This window comes from Aulostomus chinensis, chromosome 1 (assembly GCF_037954235.1).
Source record: "Aulostomus chinensis isolate RoL2024-O1b breed Wild chromosome 1, RoL_Achi_v1.0, whole genome shotgun sequence".
In the NCBI taxonomy this organism is placed as follows: domain Eukaryota; kingdom Metazoa; phylum Chordata; class Actinopteri; order Syngnathiformes; family Aulostomidae; genus Aulostomus; species Aulostomus chinensis.
Window position 1 is genome coordinate 41130032 of NC_141320.1, and position 16722 is coordinate 41146753.

Genomic DNA, 16722 nt, shown 5'->3' on the forward strand with positions numbered 1-16722 from the left:
TAGCAACTCTCACAACATCACTGTAGCATCATTTTGAGGTTTTCAGCAACTCTCACTACATCACTGTAGCATCATTTTGAGGTTCTTAACAACTCTCACTACATCACTGTAGCATCATTTTGAGGTTCTTAACAACTCTCACTACATGACTGTCAGCATCATTTTGAGGTTTTAAGCAACTCTGACTGCATCACTGGAGCATCATTTTGAGGTCCGTAGCAACTCTCACTACATGACTGTAGCATCATTTGGAGATTTTAAGCCACTCTCACAACATCACTGTAGCATCATTTGGAGGAAAGTAGCAACTCTCACCACATCACTGTCGCATCATTTTGAAATTTGAAGAAACTCTCACTACATCACTGTAGCATCATTTCTTAGATGAGTAGCAACTCTCACTATATCACTGGAGCATCATTTTGAGGTTTTTACCAACACTTACTACATGACTGTAGCATCATTTTGAGGTTCGTAGCAACTCTCACTACATGACTGGAGCATCATTTTTAGGATCATAGCAACTCTCACCACATTACTGTTGCATCATTTTGAGGTTCGTGGCAACTCTCACTACATCACTGTAGCATCATTTTGAGATTTTTAGCAACACTTACAACATTACTGTAGCATTATTGAGGTTCGTAGCAAGTCTCACTACATTACTTACAGCATCATTTTTAGATTTTTAGCAACTCTCACCACATCACTGTAGCATCATTTCTTAGGTTTGTAGCAACTCTCATTACATCACTGTTGCATCATTTGGACATTTGTAGCAACTCTCACTATATCACTTTAGCATCATTTTGAGATTTTTACCAACTCTTACTACATTACTGACACTATCATTTTTAGGTTTTTAGCAACTGTCACCACATCACTGTCGCATCATTTTGAGATTTTAAGCAACTCTCACTACATCACTGTAGCATCATTTGGAGGATAGTAGCAACTCTCACCACATCACTGTCGCATCATTTTAAGATTTTAAGAAACTCTCACCACATCACTGTAGCATCATTTTGAGATTTGAAGCAACTCTCACTACATCACTTTAGCATCATTTCTTAGATTAGTAGCAACTCTCACTACATCACTGCAGCATCATTTTGAGGTTTTTCGTAACTTAATACATGACTGGAGCATCATTTTTAGGATCGTAGCAACTCTCACTACATCACTGTAGCATCATTTTGAGGTTTTTAGCAACTTAATACATTACTGGAGCATCATTTTTAGGATCGTAGCAACTCTTACTACATTACTGTAGCATAATTTTGAGGTTCTTAGCAACTCTCACCACATTACTGTCGCATCATTTTGATGTTCGTAGCAACTCTCACTACATTACTGTAGCATCATTTTTAGATTTTTAGCAACTCTCACTACATGAATGTCAGCATCATTTTAAGGTTTTAAGCAACTCTTACTGCATCACTGGAGCTTCATTTTGAGGTTCGTAGCAACTCTCACTACATCACTGGAGCATCATTTTGAGGTTTTTACCAACACTAAATACATCACTTTAGCATCATTTTGAGATTTTTAGCAACTCTTACTACATTACTGTAGCATCATTTTGAGGTTCGTAGCAACTCTCACTACATAACTGTAGCATCATTTTGAGGTTCGTAGCAACTCTCACTACATCACTGTAGCATCATTTTGAGGTTTTTAGCAACTCTCACTACATTACTGGAGCATCATTTTTAGGATCGTAGCAACTCTCACTACATTACTGTAGCATCATTTTGAGGTTCCTAGCAACTCACGCCACATTACTGTCGCATCATTTTGAGCTTCGTAGCAACTCTCACTACATTACTGTAGCATCATTTTGAGGTTCCTAACAACTCTCACAACATCACTGGGGCATCATTTTGAGGTTCATAGCAACTCTCACTACATTACTGGAGCATCATTTTGAGGTTTTGAGCAACTCTCACTACATTTCTGTAGCATCATTTTGAGGTTCCTAGCAACTCTCACAACATCACTGGGGCATCATTTTGAGGTTCATAGCAACTCTCACTACATTACTGGAGCATCATTTTGAGGTTTTGAGCAACTCTCACTACATTACTGTCGCATCATTTTAAGATTTTAAGCAACTCTCACCACATCACTTTAGCATCATTTTGAGGTTTTTAGCAACTTAATACATTGCTGTAGCATCATTTTGAGGTTTGAAGCAACTCTTACAATATTAGTGTAGCATCATTTTTTAGGTTTCTAGCAACTCTAAATCCATCACAAGAGCATCATTTTGAGGTTAGTAGCAACTCTCACTTCATAACAGTCAGCATCATTTTAACTTTTTAAGCAACTCTCACTACATGACTGTGGAATCATTTTGAGGTTTAAAGCAACTCTTACCACATCACTCTAGCATCATTTATAGGTTCGTAGCAACTCTCACTTCATTACTGGAGCATCATTTTTAGGTTCGTAGCAACTCTCAATTCATCACTTTTGCATCATTTTGAGATTTTTAGCAACTCTTCCTACATCACTCCAGCATCATTTATAGGTTCGTAGCAACTCTCACTTCATTACTGGAGCATCATTTTTAGGATAGTAACAAATCTCACTTCATGACTGTCAGCATCATTTTGAGGTTCGTAGCAACTATTACCACATCACTGTCACATCATTTTGAGATTTTAAGCAACTCTCACTACATCACTGTAGCATCATTTGGAGGATAGTAACAACTCTCACTACATCACTGTAGCATCATTTTTAAAGGTTTTAAGCAACTCTTACTGCATCACTGGAGCTTCATTTTGAGGATCATAGCAACTCTCACGATATCACTGGAGAATCATTTTGAGATTTTTAGCAACTCTTACTACATCACTTTAGCATCATTTGGAGGATAGTAGCAACTCTCACTACATCACTGCAGCATCATTTTGAGGTTGTAGCAACTCTCACTACATTACTGACAGCATCATTTTTAATTTTTTTGCAACTTTCACCACATCACTTGAGCATCATTTTGAGATTTTTAGCAACTCTTACTACATTACTGTAGCATCATTTTGAGGTTCGTAGCAAATCTCACTACATAACTGTAGCATCATTTTGAGGTTCGTAGCAACTCTCACTACATCACTGTAGCATCATTTTGAGGTTTTTAGCAACTTAATACATCACTGGAGCATCATTTTTAGGATCACAGAAACTCTCACCACATTACTGTAGCATCATTTTGAGGATTTTAGCAACTCTCACCACATCACTTTAGCAACATTTTGAGATTTTTAGCAACACTTACAACATTACTGTAGCATTATTGAGGTTCGTAGCAAGTCTCACTACATCACTGGAGCATCATTTTGAGGTTCGTAGCAACTCTCACTACATGACTGACAGCATCATTTTGAGATTTTTAGCAACTCTCATCACATCACTTTAGCATCATTTTGAGATTTTTAGCAACTCTCACCACATCACTGAAGCATCATTTTGAGATTAGTACCAACTCTCATTACATCACTGTAGCATCATTTCTTAGATTAGTAGCAACTCTCACTACATCACTGGAGCATCATTTTGAGTTTTTTACCAACACTAAATACATCACTGCAGCATCATTTTTATTTTTTTTGCAACTCTCACCACATCACTTTAGCATCATTTTGAGATTTTTAGCAACTCTTCCTACATTACTGTAGCATAATTTTGAGGTTCATAGCAACTCTCACTACATAACTGTAGCATCATTTTGAGGATCGTAGCAACTCTCACTACATTACTGTAGCATCATTTTGAGGTTCTTAGTCACTCTCACCACATTTCTGTCACATCATTTTGAGGTTCGTGGCAACTCTCACTACATCACTGTCGCATCATTTTGAAGATTTTAGCAACTCTCACCACATCACTTTAGCATCATTTTGAGATTTTTAGCAACACTTACAACATTCCTGTAGCATTATTGAGGTTCGTAGCAAGTCTCACTACATTACTCACAGCATCATTTTTAGATTTTTAGCAACTCCTACTTCATTACTGTAGCATCATTTTGAGGTTCGTAGCAACTCTCACTACATCACTGGAGCATCATTTTGAGGTTTTTTGCAACTCTTACTACATCACTGTAGCATCATTTTGAGGTTTTTTGCAACTTAATACATTACTGTAGCATCATATTGAGGATAGTAGCAAATCTCACTTCATGACTGTCAGCATCATTTTTAGGTTCGTAGCAACTCTCAATTCATCACTTTCGCATCATTTTGAGGTTTTTAGCAACTCTCACCACATCACTTGAAGCATCATTTTGAGATTTTTAGCAACTCTTCCTACATCACTGTAGCATCATTTTGAGGATAGTAGCAAATCTCACTTCATGACTGTCAGCATCATTTTTAGGTTCGTAGCAACTCTCACTTCATCACTGTAGCATCATTTTGAGGTTTTTAGAAACCTAATACATTACTGTAGCATCATTTTGAGGATCGTAGCAACTCTCACTACATCACTGTAGCATCATTTTGAGGTTCGTAGCAACTCTCACTACATTACTGTAGCATCATTTTGAGGTTCGTAGAAACTCTCACTACAATACTGTAGCATCATTTCTTAGGTTTGTAGCAACTCTCATTACATCACTGCAGCATCATTTTGTGATTCGTAGCAACTCTCACTACATTACTGTCAGCATCATTTTGATGTTTTTAGAAACCTAATACATTCCTGTAGCATCATTTTGAGGATCGTAGCAACTCTCACTACATCACTGTTGCATCATTTTGAGGTTCGTAGCAACTCACCACATTAGTGTCGCATAATTTTTTTCGGATTTTATCAACTCTCACCACATCACTTTTGCATCATTTTGACATTTTTAGCAACTCCTACTCTATTACTGTAGCATCATTTTGAGGTTCGTAGAAACTCTCACTACAATACTGTAGCATCATTTCTTAGGTTTGTAGCTATTCTTATTACATCACTGGAGCATCATTTCTTAGATTAGTAGCAACTCTCATTACATCACTGCAGCATCATTTTGTGATTCGTAGCAACTCTCACTACATTACTGTCAGCATCATTTTGATGTTTTTAGCAACTCTTACTACATCACTGTAGCATCATTTTGAGGTTCTTCACAACTCTCACTACATTACTGTCAGCATCATTTTGAGGTTTTTAGCAACTCTCACTACATCACTGGAGCATCATTTTGAGGTCCGTAGCAACTCTCACTACATCACTGTAGCATCATTTTGAGATTTTAAGCAACTCTCACTCCATCACTGTAGCATCATTTGGAGGATAGTAGCAACTCTCACCACATCACTGTCGCATCATTTTGAGTTTTTTAAGAAACTCTCACTACATCACTGTAGCATCATTTAGAGGTTTCTAGCAACTCTCACTACATCACTGTAGCATCATTTTGAGGTTTTAAGCAACCCTCATTACATCACTTTAGCATCATTTTTAGTTTAATAGCAACTCTCACGACATCACTATAAGCATCATTTTGATGTTTTTAGCAACTCTTACTACATCACTGTAGCATCATTTTGAGGTTCTTCACAACTCTCACTACATTACTGTCAGCATCATTTTGAGGTTTTTAGCAACTCTCACTACATCACTGGAGCATCATTTTGAGGTCCGTAGCAACTCTCACTACATCACTGTAGCATCATTTTGAGATTTTAAGCAACTCTCACTCCATCACTGTAGCATCATTTGGAGGATAGTAGCAACTCTCACCACATCACTGTCGCATCATTTTGAGTTTTTTAAGAAACTCTCACCACATCACTGTCGCATCATTTTGAGATTTTAAGCAACTCTTACTGCATCACTGGAGCATCATTTTGAGGTTCGTAGCAACTCTCACTACATCACTGTTAGCATCATTTTTAGCATAGTAGCAACTCTCACTACATCACTGTAGCATAATTTCTTAGGTTTTTAGCAACTGTCATTACATCACTTTAGCATCATTTTGAAATATGTAGCAACTCTCATGTCATCACTGAAGCATCATTTTGAGATTAGTAGCAACTCTCACCACATCACTGTAGCATCATTTCTTAGGTTTTTAGCAACTCTAACCAATCACTGTAGCCTTATTTTGAGATTTTTAGCAACTATCACTACATCAATGTAGCATCATTTTGAGATTAGTAGCAACTCTCATTACATCACTTTAGCATCATTTTGAGGTTAGTCGCAACTCTCACTACATCACTGACAGCATCATTTTTAGGATCGTAGCAACTCTCATTACATCACTGTAGCATAATTTTGAGGTCTTTAGCAACTCTCACTACATCACTGGAGCATCATTTCTTAGTTGAGAAGAAACTCTCATTACATCACTTTAGCATCATTTTGATCTTAGTCGCAAGTCTTACTGTATTATTGACAGCATCATTTTGAGGTTTGTAGCAACTCTCACTACATCACTGGAGCATCATTTTATCCTTGAGATTGGGGACCAATAATTTTAATGTCCATTTTGGGGACATGTACTGTACACAGACACACAGATTTATGAAAGTCACTTTCAGGTGCCTGAAATTCCTTTGGGGACTAAAGTCTAGAAAAGTAATTTGAACATTTGTGTGTACTTTGTTTATTGATGATAAGATTTGCACCGACCAAGTCAGCCATATTGGCACCACAATCCAATTGGCATGTCAATAAACATCACCCAATAAACCCAGGTCTTCTGTCTCAATGTATGTCACTGAAACATACTGTATTGTATTGCCTCACACTTACAGCATACAAGGATGCATGGCGTGGGTGGAACTGCCTGAATCTCTTCTGCAATGGAAGTTTGGTCAACCGTGTGGAACATTCCTGCACGATCCCCTTTGAGTGGGAAAGTAGCATCAACACAGCACCACGTGGTCCACCAGCAGCTTGGATTTCTGCTCCTTGTCTTGTAGTTCCACTTGACTTCTCCAAGGGAAGAGACCGCAAATAGTCAAGAACTCTGGGAAATTTGGTGGCTGTGGCCTCCTCAGATTCCACATTGATGTGGACACCAGTTCAAAGTTTGAAGTGCAGTTATCAACTCTGCACTGAAGTTGTTTCGTTAAAGGATAAATGATTTCCATTGTCCAATGATTATTTTACATTCCAATCCTCTAAAGTGATGGACTGATACCTTAAATATGCAGAAATTCTCTATTGTTCCAAGTACAGATTCTGTGTTTATACATTGTTGTAGTTTTTATACTTGGAGAAACCAGAATCTAACAGGAAATCACTGTAGAAAGTTGGCTCAGTTTCATAAAGTAACAACTAAATAGCTTCAATTGACAGTGATTGACCTTAAACTTGGCTATTTTGATGGACTATGCTTGCTTTTCCACTGTCAAATGAACTTTTTAATGGGAAATTCCTGCTCATAGACTGGTTTGTTTCATAAATGAACCAGTAAGAGCCCTGAACTTAGAGAAGAACCTGAAAGGTCCTTGTTCTTCATGTGTTTTTCCATGATGGGCCTGTTTTCCTGCAGTTGAATGCACATTTATCAACACTAAATGGACTGTAATTTAATGAGTTGGGACTGTGAAACCTGCTGTGTATTTTTACAGTTTATTCCATGTAATTTTGTGGAACAGTTCATTACTGTAATTTGACGGTATTCGTCTGGAAACTCTGCTGCCAGACTTTTTACTGTTTTTTTATAGTTTTTTTTCTTGACAGTGTACACAGAGGTCTGGTGGTTGAGCCGGGGCATTTTTACAAGCTGCTACCCGCATTTCTTCATTCAAAAGACAAAACGGTCCCAGAGCTGATTGACCCAGAATGGAAATGGCACCTCGCATTTTGTGTTTGTGCCCCACAACATTGTCTGGCAGACAGTTGACCTGTCAATCACACACAGAGTCCCGCCCCCACACAGCTGAGAAACGCAGCTCTCAGCAGCTGCCCCAGTCACACAGAAGATAGACGCGTTTCCTGGTTGGCGAGTGCAGACACAACTTCTCTGAGTGCAGGGTTCACTTCTCTCATTGCTGTTTGTTCACTGTTGAGGTTTTATTCCTTCACCAACCTGCTTCTGTCTGGAAAGAAACAAATAACTGGAGTGCTGTACATCAACAGACGTGGAGTTTGGACACGGACGAATGAAGTTTGGCTTTTTGTTTCTTCCATCAGATCAGAGCTGATAGGAAAAACAATCAGGTGGTTTATTAAACCAGCAGTGAGCTGGACTTCAGCCCAGGTCCTCAGTCCCACTGTCAGTTCACTTCAACATGAACGAACAAAATCCAACCCTCACCTGGCCTGGAAATAAATAACAATTACATAACTCCTTTATTTCTCTCCTGTTCAGGTCCAGTTGGACTCCATCCATCGTCCATAGTCATCTTCCGCTTATTCCTTACTATTAAGGGTCGCGGGGGCGCTGGAGCCTATCCCAGCATCTACGGGCAAGAGGCGGGGTACACCCTGGACAGGTCGCCAGTCCCAGTTGGACTCATTCATGTCTATATGGTAGGATTTCACTTCATGAGTTCAGAAGCATCTTCACATGAGACGCTGGTTCCTCACATTGATTGATCGTTGAATTCTGTCTTTGATCTCTGAATTCTGTGTTTGATGTCGGAATTCTGTGTTTGATCTCTGGGTTCTGAGCATTGATCTCCTGCTTCAGTCTTTGATCTCTGACTGATTCTAAACTCATCAAAGGATCACATCAGCATCTTGGTCCAGACTCCAGATGGTGGTTTTACCAAGTGCACCACAGTCCTTGTTGCTGTCTGCTGTTGGGTCACAGCAAAGTAAGGAAACAGCCTGACGGTCCTCAGGAGGAAATTCAACAGCCTCCAAAGATGGAGGTGAATCTAGACCCTCTCATGTTGGCCATCCTTGATGAACTTGGGCGGTACTCTGGTGCAGGGATGAGGTCATGGAGCTGATCTGGGAGCAGTCCTGATGTTAAATGCTGTGATGAAGGACAGTGTGGAGGCAAAATGGACAAAATGTGTCAACATCAAATAAAGTTGTAAACCTGTTTGAAGTCTTATTTTGTGTCTGATGGCCATTTTTGAAATCACTTATGATTTTTTTGACTGAACGTCCTGGATCCTGTGGTGCCTGATGAGGAGACAACTTGAGTACAGAGTTGGAGAAGAGGGTTTTTGGAGGGGGGATGATTTTTGCAGTGCTACAAGTCAATAAAATGTCATCATGTTTCAAAATGTCCTCACTAAGATGGTTATTAATCCCTCATTCTCAGCTGCTACAGCCTTTAAAGAAAACCTTTGACTGGTGGATCTAACAAAGATCAGATGTTGTCTCCTCTAGAACATCAACAGCTTAACGTTGTGGGCAGGACTCCTACCTGAGCAGGGAGACCCCAATGGATTTCTAGTCCTGATAGGGAGAGGGAGCCTCCTGGGTCACGGAGTGGGGAACCTGATAGGGAGTGGGACGATCCGCCCATTGTGGGTGATTGACAGGGCAGGTTTGATCCATGTTTTCATTTTCAAAAGTAATTTTGAACATTTGTGGAAAGTTCGCCCACCTTGAACATGTAGAAGATGTCTTCTGATAGTTAATCGACTGTTGTCACATTTAAGGATCACTTTAGCTGACAAGATGAAGGTTACAAAGGACCAGCTGGAGATACCGGGGATTGAACCCAGGGCCTCACACATGCTCAGCATGCGCTCTACCACTGAGCTACACCCCCTGTGGTAGAGTCACTGTTTAACTGGTGAATGAATTTCCAGTTGATTTTAGGAAACCTAGAAGTTCCTCAGGTGCCATCAATCTTAAGTCTCTCCTTCACTTTGTGTGTGGTTCAAAGTCAGTGGTTTCATCAGAGCTCAACAACAGAACAAGCTGAAGTCTTCTGGAGAACGAGGGCACCGATCCCACCACCTCTCACATGCTAAGCTAGCGCTCTACCATTGAGCTCCTTCCTCTGCTCAGCAACATAACAGATAATGCAGGTTGACCTTCAGGCTGCTGGGAGGTCAACACCTGAAATATTTCCAGGATTCTGTCGTGTTGGTAGAAACAGTTTGAGGGAAGAAAACCCTCAAACATGATGATGTCATTATTAAAGGCTTTACTGCTTCAAACCTTTGCTTGTTCTTCTGGGGTTGTGAGAGGTTCTGAGTGATGCATGGAAACTGAAGGTTTAGGCATCAGTTCAAAGTAGCAGGAGCTTAAGGGGACATTTCAGATTTGTTGAAGTTGAGTCCGACATCCTTCTTGTTCATGATGATGGTGATGTCAGAGTTCTTGCTCAGAACGATCCATGCTGTTCCTCCTATTAGTTCTGGAAAGTTGGAGCAAAACGTCATGCAGGGTCACAAGGTCACGTGTTTTGTGTTATCAGCAGATTTAATCTATAGAGTGAGTGACGTGTGGTGTGTTTGTCAGCTTAAAGACCAAAGTTGTTGATGCACAAGAGAAGTAAACACGTCAAAGCTGCTTCATTTTAATGAGTGAAACTGAACATTAAGAGAAGAGTGACAACAAAAATGGAGTCAAGAAGTCTTCTTCAAAACACACACACACTCACACACACTCACACACACACACACACACACTCACACACACACTCACATAGTCATATACGTGCAGTCAAATGCCAGTAAATTCTGAGTATTTTTGAATCCATTTTCATTTCACTCTTCTCTTTATGTTGCCCCCTGCTGGACAATAGGTTTAAGGTTAATGTGGAAAAAAAGCAGACAATAAAAGCGACTATTATTGAAATGCCGGCGACTTCATTCGATCTGAAAGTTCATTGTTGACCAAACAGACACTGATACAACAGGCTTAAAGTCTACCTCCATCGGCTAAAGATGCCCCTGGATCATAAAGCACAGCTCGACTGCTGGCTAACATGCAGGCGTGGGCCCATCACTGAAATCAGCAGTCATGAAAAACTGTGCTAGGCCTCCAGACCCAAGCTTGAAGAGGTTTGAAAACTGGACCCAGGAGAATTTTAACTGAAAACCCCTGCTGTAGAGGATCTGAGGGATGCATGACTGCCCTCTGTTGACCTGTTTAATACAGGAATATCTGAGAAGTACTGAGGACGGCAAAGGGTGCTGATTGGCCAGCAGCCCCACACAGGTCAAAGGTCACCCCCACGGCGGACCAGTTTATTATAATAGTCACGACACCATCCGTTACAGTTGGGTTGGGTTCAGGCTCTTCAGCGCTTCTTATTTTTCCATGAGCTCCTCCAGCTGCTGGTCCGTCTCTCCTCTTTTCTTTCTCTTCTGCTTACTTTTTTGTTTCTTTGTTCTTTAACTTTAAACAGAACTTCTCCTCTCCCCCTTTTCACGGTCACAATACTGTTGACCTCCCGTGAGCCTTGAATCTCCATCCTGACCAGTGGAGAGAAACCACCTTGTGCCTGAGAAGAGCATCGCGGATCCCAGTGGGAGCCACGGTCGTTGAGATGGAGGCTTGGTAGGCCGTCCCCCCACCAGTTCATTGGAGAGGTTCCGTACATTGATGAGAACAATCCAGCTGAGAACGTGAGCAGGTCCTGTTGGTTGTCGTGCTGTCACAGTAACAAAGACCAGTGCTGCATCTGTTCAGGCCTCAACTCCTGTCTCACTGCCAGCTCCACCTGACTCCCCAGACTCTGCTCAACCTCCATTCAGGAGTCTTCTTTGTTTGGAGGTCACTGACCCTTCATCCTGAACACCTTCTCACCTGCTACCTTTGCCGTCCACTTGAGTCTCAGATAAATCTTATGATTCATGTCTGATCCTCCATGTGCCTTCATTGCTTTACTGGTATTATTACTCTGTCTTACGCGCTTCCTTGTTTGTATTCAATCCTCTTAAAATTCCAGGAAGTGTTTCAACTGGTTTTTATATTTGTATGTAAGCCTCTGACCCTCAAAGAACTCACTGACAAGCTGGAACCTGAGACTGAGCGTTTCTCATTGGACTCTAAATTACAACCAGCGGTGCCCTGAGTAACAACTGTGTTAGCATCCTAAAGCTACATCATCACCACCAGCTGATCAAGTCACTACTCTGTACACAAGTCACTGTAACCTAGCAAAGTTGAACCTAGAGGAAAAGTACAGTTGAAGCCAGATGCAAACAGATGTTGATGTTTCCTCTGTAGTCCTGGCAGCAATTGTCCTTGGAGACGTCACTCCAGACACTCGCAGAACTGACAGAGATGGTTTGACACAACTCATGATGTTACTGCACTGCAACAGTAACGGACCATCGATGGCATCGCGGTGCTGGAGGAGGACAAAGAATTCTGTCATCAAGTTTTGTTCATGTTTTGTAAATGTTCTTCTTGATCTCAGAATTTAGTCTTTGATGTCACAGTGCCAGAACGGACCAAACCTGCCTGTGTCAGAGGAAGCAGAATGACATCAGCATCAGGACATTCAGAGCCTTCAGAAACGTGGTGATGGTTTCACCAAAGAGGGACCAGTTCAGTAAATGTGGTCAGGCTTCTGAGAGTCTGGGTTCAAGATGGAGTTCGGGGTTTTAGCGACTCAGAAAAACTGTTTGTGGCTCAGAAAGCAGAGGAGGGCTGATGAAGAGACCTCACAATGAGTGTCATCAAGGAGGAGGAGGTAGTAGACATCACATGGGGGGGGTAGAGCAGCAAGAAGAGAGAGAGGAGGAACAACTTGATTGAATAAAACAAAGACAAACAATCAAAGAGAGTCAGAGCAGAGGGAGCGGCCCTGAGGAACAGTGAATGGTGGAGTTTGATGATCCATCATTCATCTCCTTTAAATGCTGTCAGGGAGGGAGAGCTGTCTGCTGCTGCTGGTGTTCATTCCTCAGAGGGAGCCTCTATGGTTAATGTTCTACTGCCCTCTGGTGGTGAGGCAGTGGGGATGCAGGTGATCTGCTGGTCTGGTTGAACGTGAGTGGACAGAAACCTTGTTTAGGTGACTGGGAGTTCCTGACTGTGGTGAGCTGCCTTGCTCCTCCTCAGGTCTTAATGGTGGCTTTCTGCTGGACTGTTGTTGAAGGGAACATGGCATCGTATCATTTTCAGCTCTGACATCTGGACAGTGGACAGATGTGACATCATCATGGTCTCACTGCCTGCTTTGTTCATGGATCAATGGAACGTTGTGTTGGAACCTTTATTGTAGAACTGCTATGAGCTGAGAGCTCAGTGTTGTTGGAACAACGCAGCTCCACATGGGACTGATGTGATGAAGAGGTTTTTATTGAGCTGAAGCTGGAGAGCAACAATCAAAATGGAGCAGCAAACATAATGTCTGGTCTCTCTCTCTTCTCTTCCCCACCTCTCTGTCTCCTCTCCTCCCTCACCTCCATCTCTCTCCAGCCCTTTTTAGACAGAAAATGTGCCAAATTTGCCGTCTTGTCTGTGTGAAATGGAGGCGTAATATTCCTCTTTTTAAAAAGACACCCCTTGGTGGGCATCAACACTTGATGTGATGTGCAGCTCACACAACCTCAGTCATTGACAACGCAATGACTGAGGTTGGCAGAGCGGGGCAACAACAGACTCTTGAACTGAAACCCAAGATGGAAACCATCTCGGAGCAGTTGGCCGCTCTGCAAAGAGGAGAGTGATGTTGAAGACCAGAAATTTAACTTTACAATTTGGATTGGACTGAAAGAGAAGACAGATTGGAATGTGTGCTCCTCCGCCCAAACCCACAGCTTCCTTATCGGCTGCCCCATTGTTTATCCTCCAGGAGAACTCCTTCTGCCTTGGTGACGTAAATGGCGCGTACTATCCTCCCCTCCCCCATGTGTTCCTGACCCCTGCCTCTGCCCTCTCCACCTCCCTTGGGGTGGCAGCGCCGACCTTGTAGTCTGGCTGCAGGCCTCACTCTCACTTGCCTCCATTGGGACAACGGACTGTTCAAGTTCAGCGTACATACACAACAAATGTATATGTGCTGTCGTTAATTCTGAAGTGTACCATTATTACGATTAAACTGTGCATTCAGGGAACATTAAAGTGGTTTCAATCGTATTCATCAGGTTGATTTCAGTTTGTAGACGTTAATGATAAATCTTCTATACAAACCAAAGTTAAACACGGTGTTCCTCAAGGTTCAGTGCTGGGGCCAATACTCTTCACTTTATGTATGCTTCCTTTAGGTCATATTATTGGGAAACAGTCCATAAATTTCCATTGTTACACAGATGATACTCAATTATATTTATCAATAAAGCTGGATGAAGGCCAGCAGTTGTCTAAAACTCCATGCATGAGTTCCATCTAGGCTGGACTTTTGTAATTCTTTATTATCAGGCTGCACCAACAAGTGATTAAAGACTTGACAGCTGCACATGTATTGACAGGAACCAGGAAGAGAAACCATCGTAACAATAACATACACTCATGTAAGATAGTCTGAAGACACTCAAAGATAATTCAGTGTTTGATCAGTGATCAATACGTCAATACAAAGATCAGTAAGTGGTCCCAGGTGGATCTTTCCATGGTGACCTCAGAGAAAATAAGCTCAGCCCCCTCACCGTCATATCCAATGATGGCTCCATTATGTCAGGTTAACTGAGTTCATTTCCTGCTGCATTATCTGAAAAACGCTTTCTAAAACCAGAACCTCCAAGTTGGGTCTGAACGACCATGATAAATTGCATTATCTACTCAGTTTGAGTCACACCAACACAGAATGGACAAAGGACATTTTTCTGTTGTGTTGTTTCATGTTTTCCTGATCTGGGAAGATTTGCAAGACAAATGTCTCTCAAGTGTGTGTTCTCCTCATGAGTGTGTTTACATGCAGACTTCCTCTTGTGACAACTGATGTCATTGGAAACCATCTTGAGGACATTTGGAGAAAGTTCAATCTTTTAGCTGCAGGTACAGTGACTTACAACACTGCAACAACAACAAAAACACCCTCCACAAACACTCTTGTCCAACATTTGTGCCCAAATTTTCTCCTCATGAGGCATCAAATCACTACAAAAACTGCCATTAAGTTGATCTGGTTGGCACTGGTATTTGTTCTTGCTGCATCATCGTCCAGCCTCCAACCAGAGGTCCCTCAGTTATCATGGAGCCACAGGTGGAGTCTGGATTCTTTTCTGGAATGAGACGGCAATGAGAGTCCTGCCAAGTGACATCACTGACATGAATGGATGACTTCAGTCACGTGACTGGATGACTTCAGTCACATGACTGGATGACAGTGTAGATGCCAATATAGAGGTTGGGGAAATCGTCTCTGAGAATCAAGCTTGAACCCACGCCCTCCTTGTCCTTCAAAAACCCAAACAGCGACCATCAGTCTCCCTCCAATCCTGTACTTGGTTCAATGTTGCTGTTCCATTTTGCAGCAGTAGGTGTCGCTGTGATACCAGGTTCAGTTCAAGAGTCCCAACTCCAGCTCATGTTGGTGACCTCAGTGGCAGGTAAAATGGTGCTTCAGTAGATCATGTGATCAACTCATGTGTGTCCTCACTGCTCCACAGGTTTGTCAAATGTTCTGTAAAATAGTTGGACCCAGCAGAGCTGGTAGATTAGGAGTTGATGGAGTCGTTGCAGATACCAGGGTCCAGTTCCATCCTCACTACCCCTGGTGACCATGTCAAAGTGTCCTTGAGTGAGATACTGAACCCCCAAATACTTCTGATGAGTAGATTGGCTCCTTGCATGGCAGCCTTCAGCATCAGTGTGTGACTGTGTGAATGAGAGGACATTGTTCAGCTCCTTGAGTGCTGCTGAGGTAGAAAGGCTCTGTACAAACTGAGTCCTTTTACCATTTCTTTCCTGCCTCTAGCGGCGCTGTTGTCACTTCCTGTGACCGTGGGAGGAAAGGGGTCCCCCTTCAGAATAAGTTTTATATCATGATGTTACTTCCTCTTCAACATGCCTTTAGCAGACCAACTCAGAGAACAGCTCAGTGAGGTAGTGTGGCCGAGCGGTCTAAGGCGCTGGATTTAGGCTCCAGTCTCTGAGGAGGCGTGGGTTCAAATCCCACCACTGCCATCATGTCCCAGGTCACTGGAGAGGTGTGGCAGGTTTCTCACAGCCTCTCCTCTCTCTTCCACTGAGGTCTTCAAACCTGTGACCAGAAGAAGAATCCTCCTGTGAGTCCACAGACCTGAGCATCGCTGCTCTGACTACCAGGTTACCGCCTGGTTATCAGAGTGAAGTCATGGTGAGGTAGTCAGTTGTTCATTTTGTTTTATGACAGAGGCCTCATTGTGAATTAAATAATTTTAATTCTTTACTTGAAGTTTCACGCTGTTTCGATTGAAAAAGGCGAGTTCCTGGAGAAGATCCTCCAGGGCGTCCAGGTTAAAGCGGTGCCCCAGCTGGCACCAGGTGCTGACCCAGGTCCTGCATGGGAGATACTGTCAGTTCTGTTCTGCCCTGCTCACAACCACAGGCTGGTGTTGAGGCCTGCAGCAACCAGGGCCCCAGTCACCAAGAGTATAAAGGCTGGACATTGTGGCAGTGGGAGGAGTCAAAATGAAGACAGACCAATGAGAGCAGGACGTTACTGGAGAAGTCATCCATCCACTTTCTGTTCTTATCCTTTAAGGGTCACGGGGGGGGGGGGGGGGCGATCCCAGGTGACATTGTTCAAGAGGCAGGGTTCACCCTGGACAGGTCACCAGTCCATCAGGAGAAATGAGGTGGTCGGTATCATGCAACCTAAACTAAAACATTAGTCAGATCAAATTCAGATTAAAGCAAGAGTCTCCAGATCAAAGTCAGAATTCCTGATGATGTCATCAGGGCTTTGACAGTAGC

The 16722-nt window shown here is 42.2% G+C and overlaps 2 non-coding genes across 2 annotated transcripts; one reads left to right on the plus strand and one right to left on the minus strand.

Annotated features, from left to right (window-relative positions):
• Positions 1–9616: 9616 nt before the first annotated feature.
• Positions 9617–9688, minus strand: trnaa-agc (transfer RNA alanine (anticodon AGC)). Its single transcript has one exon. It is a non-coding gene; the product is annotated as a tRNA-Ala (tRNA).
• A 6181-nt stretch (positions 9689–15869) lies between these two features.
• trnal-uag (transfer RNA leucine (anticodon UAG)) lies at positions 15870–15951 on the plus strand. The gene has a single exon. It is a non-coding gene; the product is annotated as a tRNA-Leu (tRNA).
• The last annotated feature ends 771 nt before the right edge of the window (positions 15952–16722 follow it).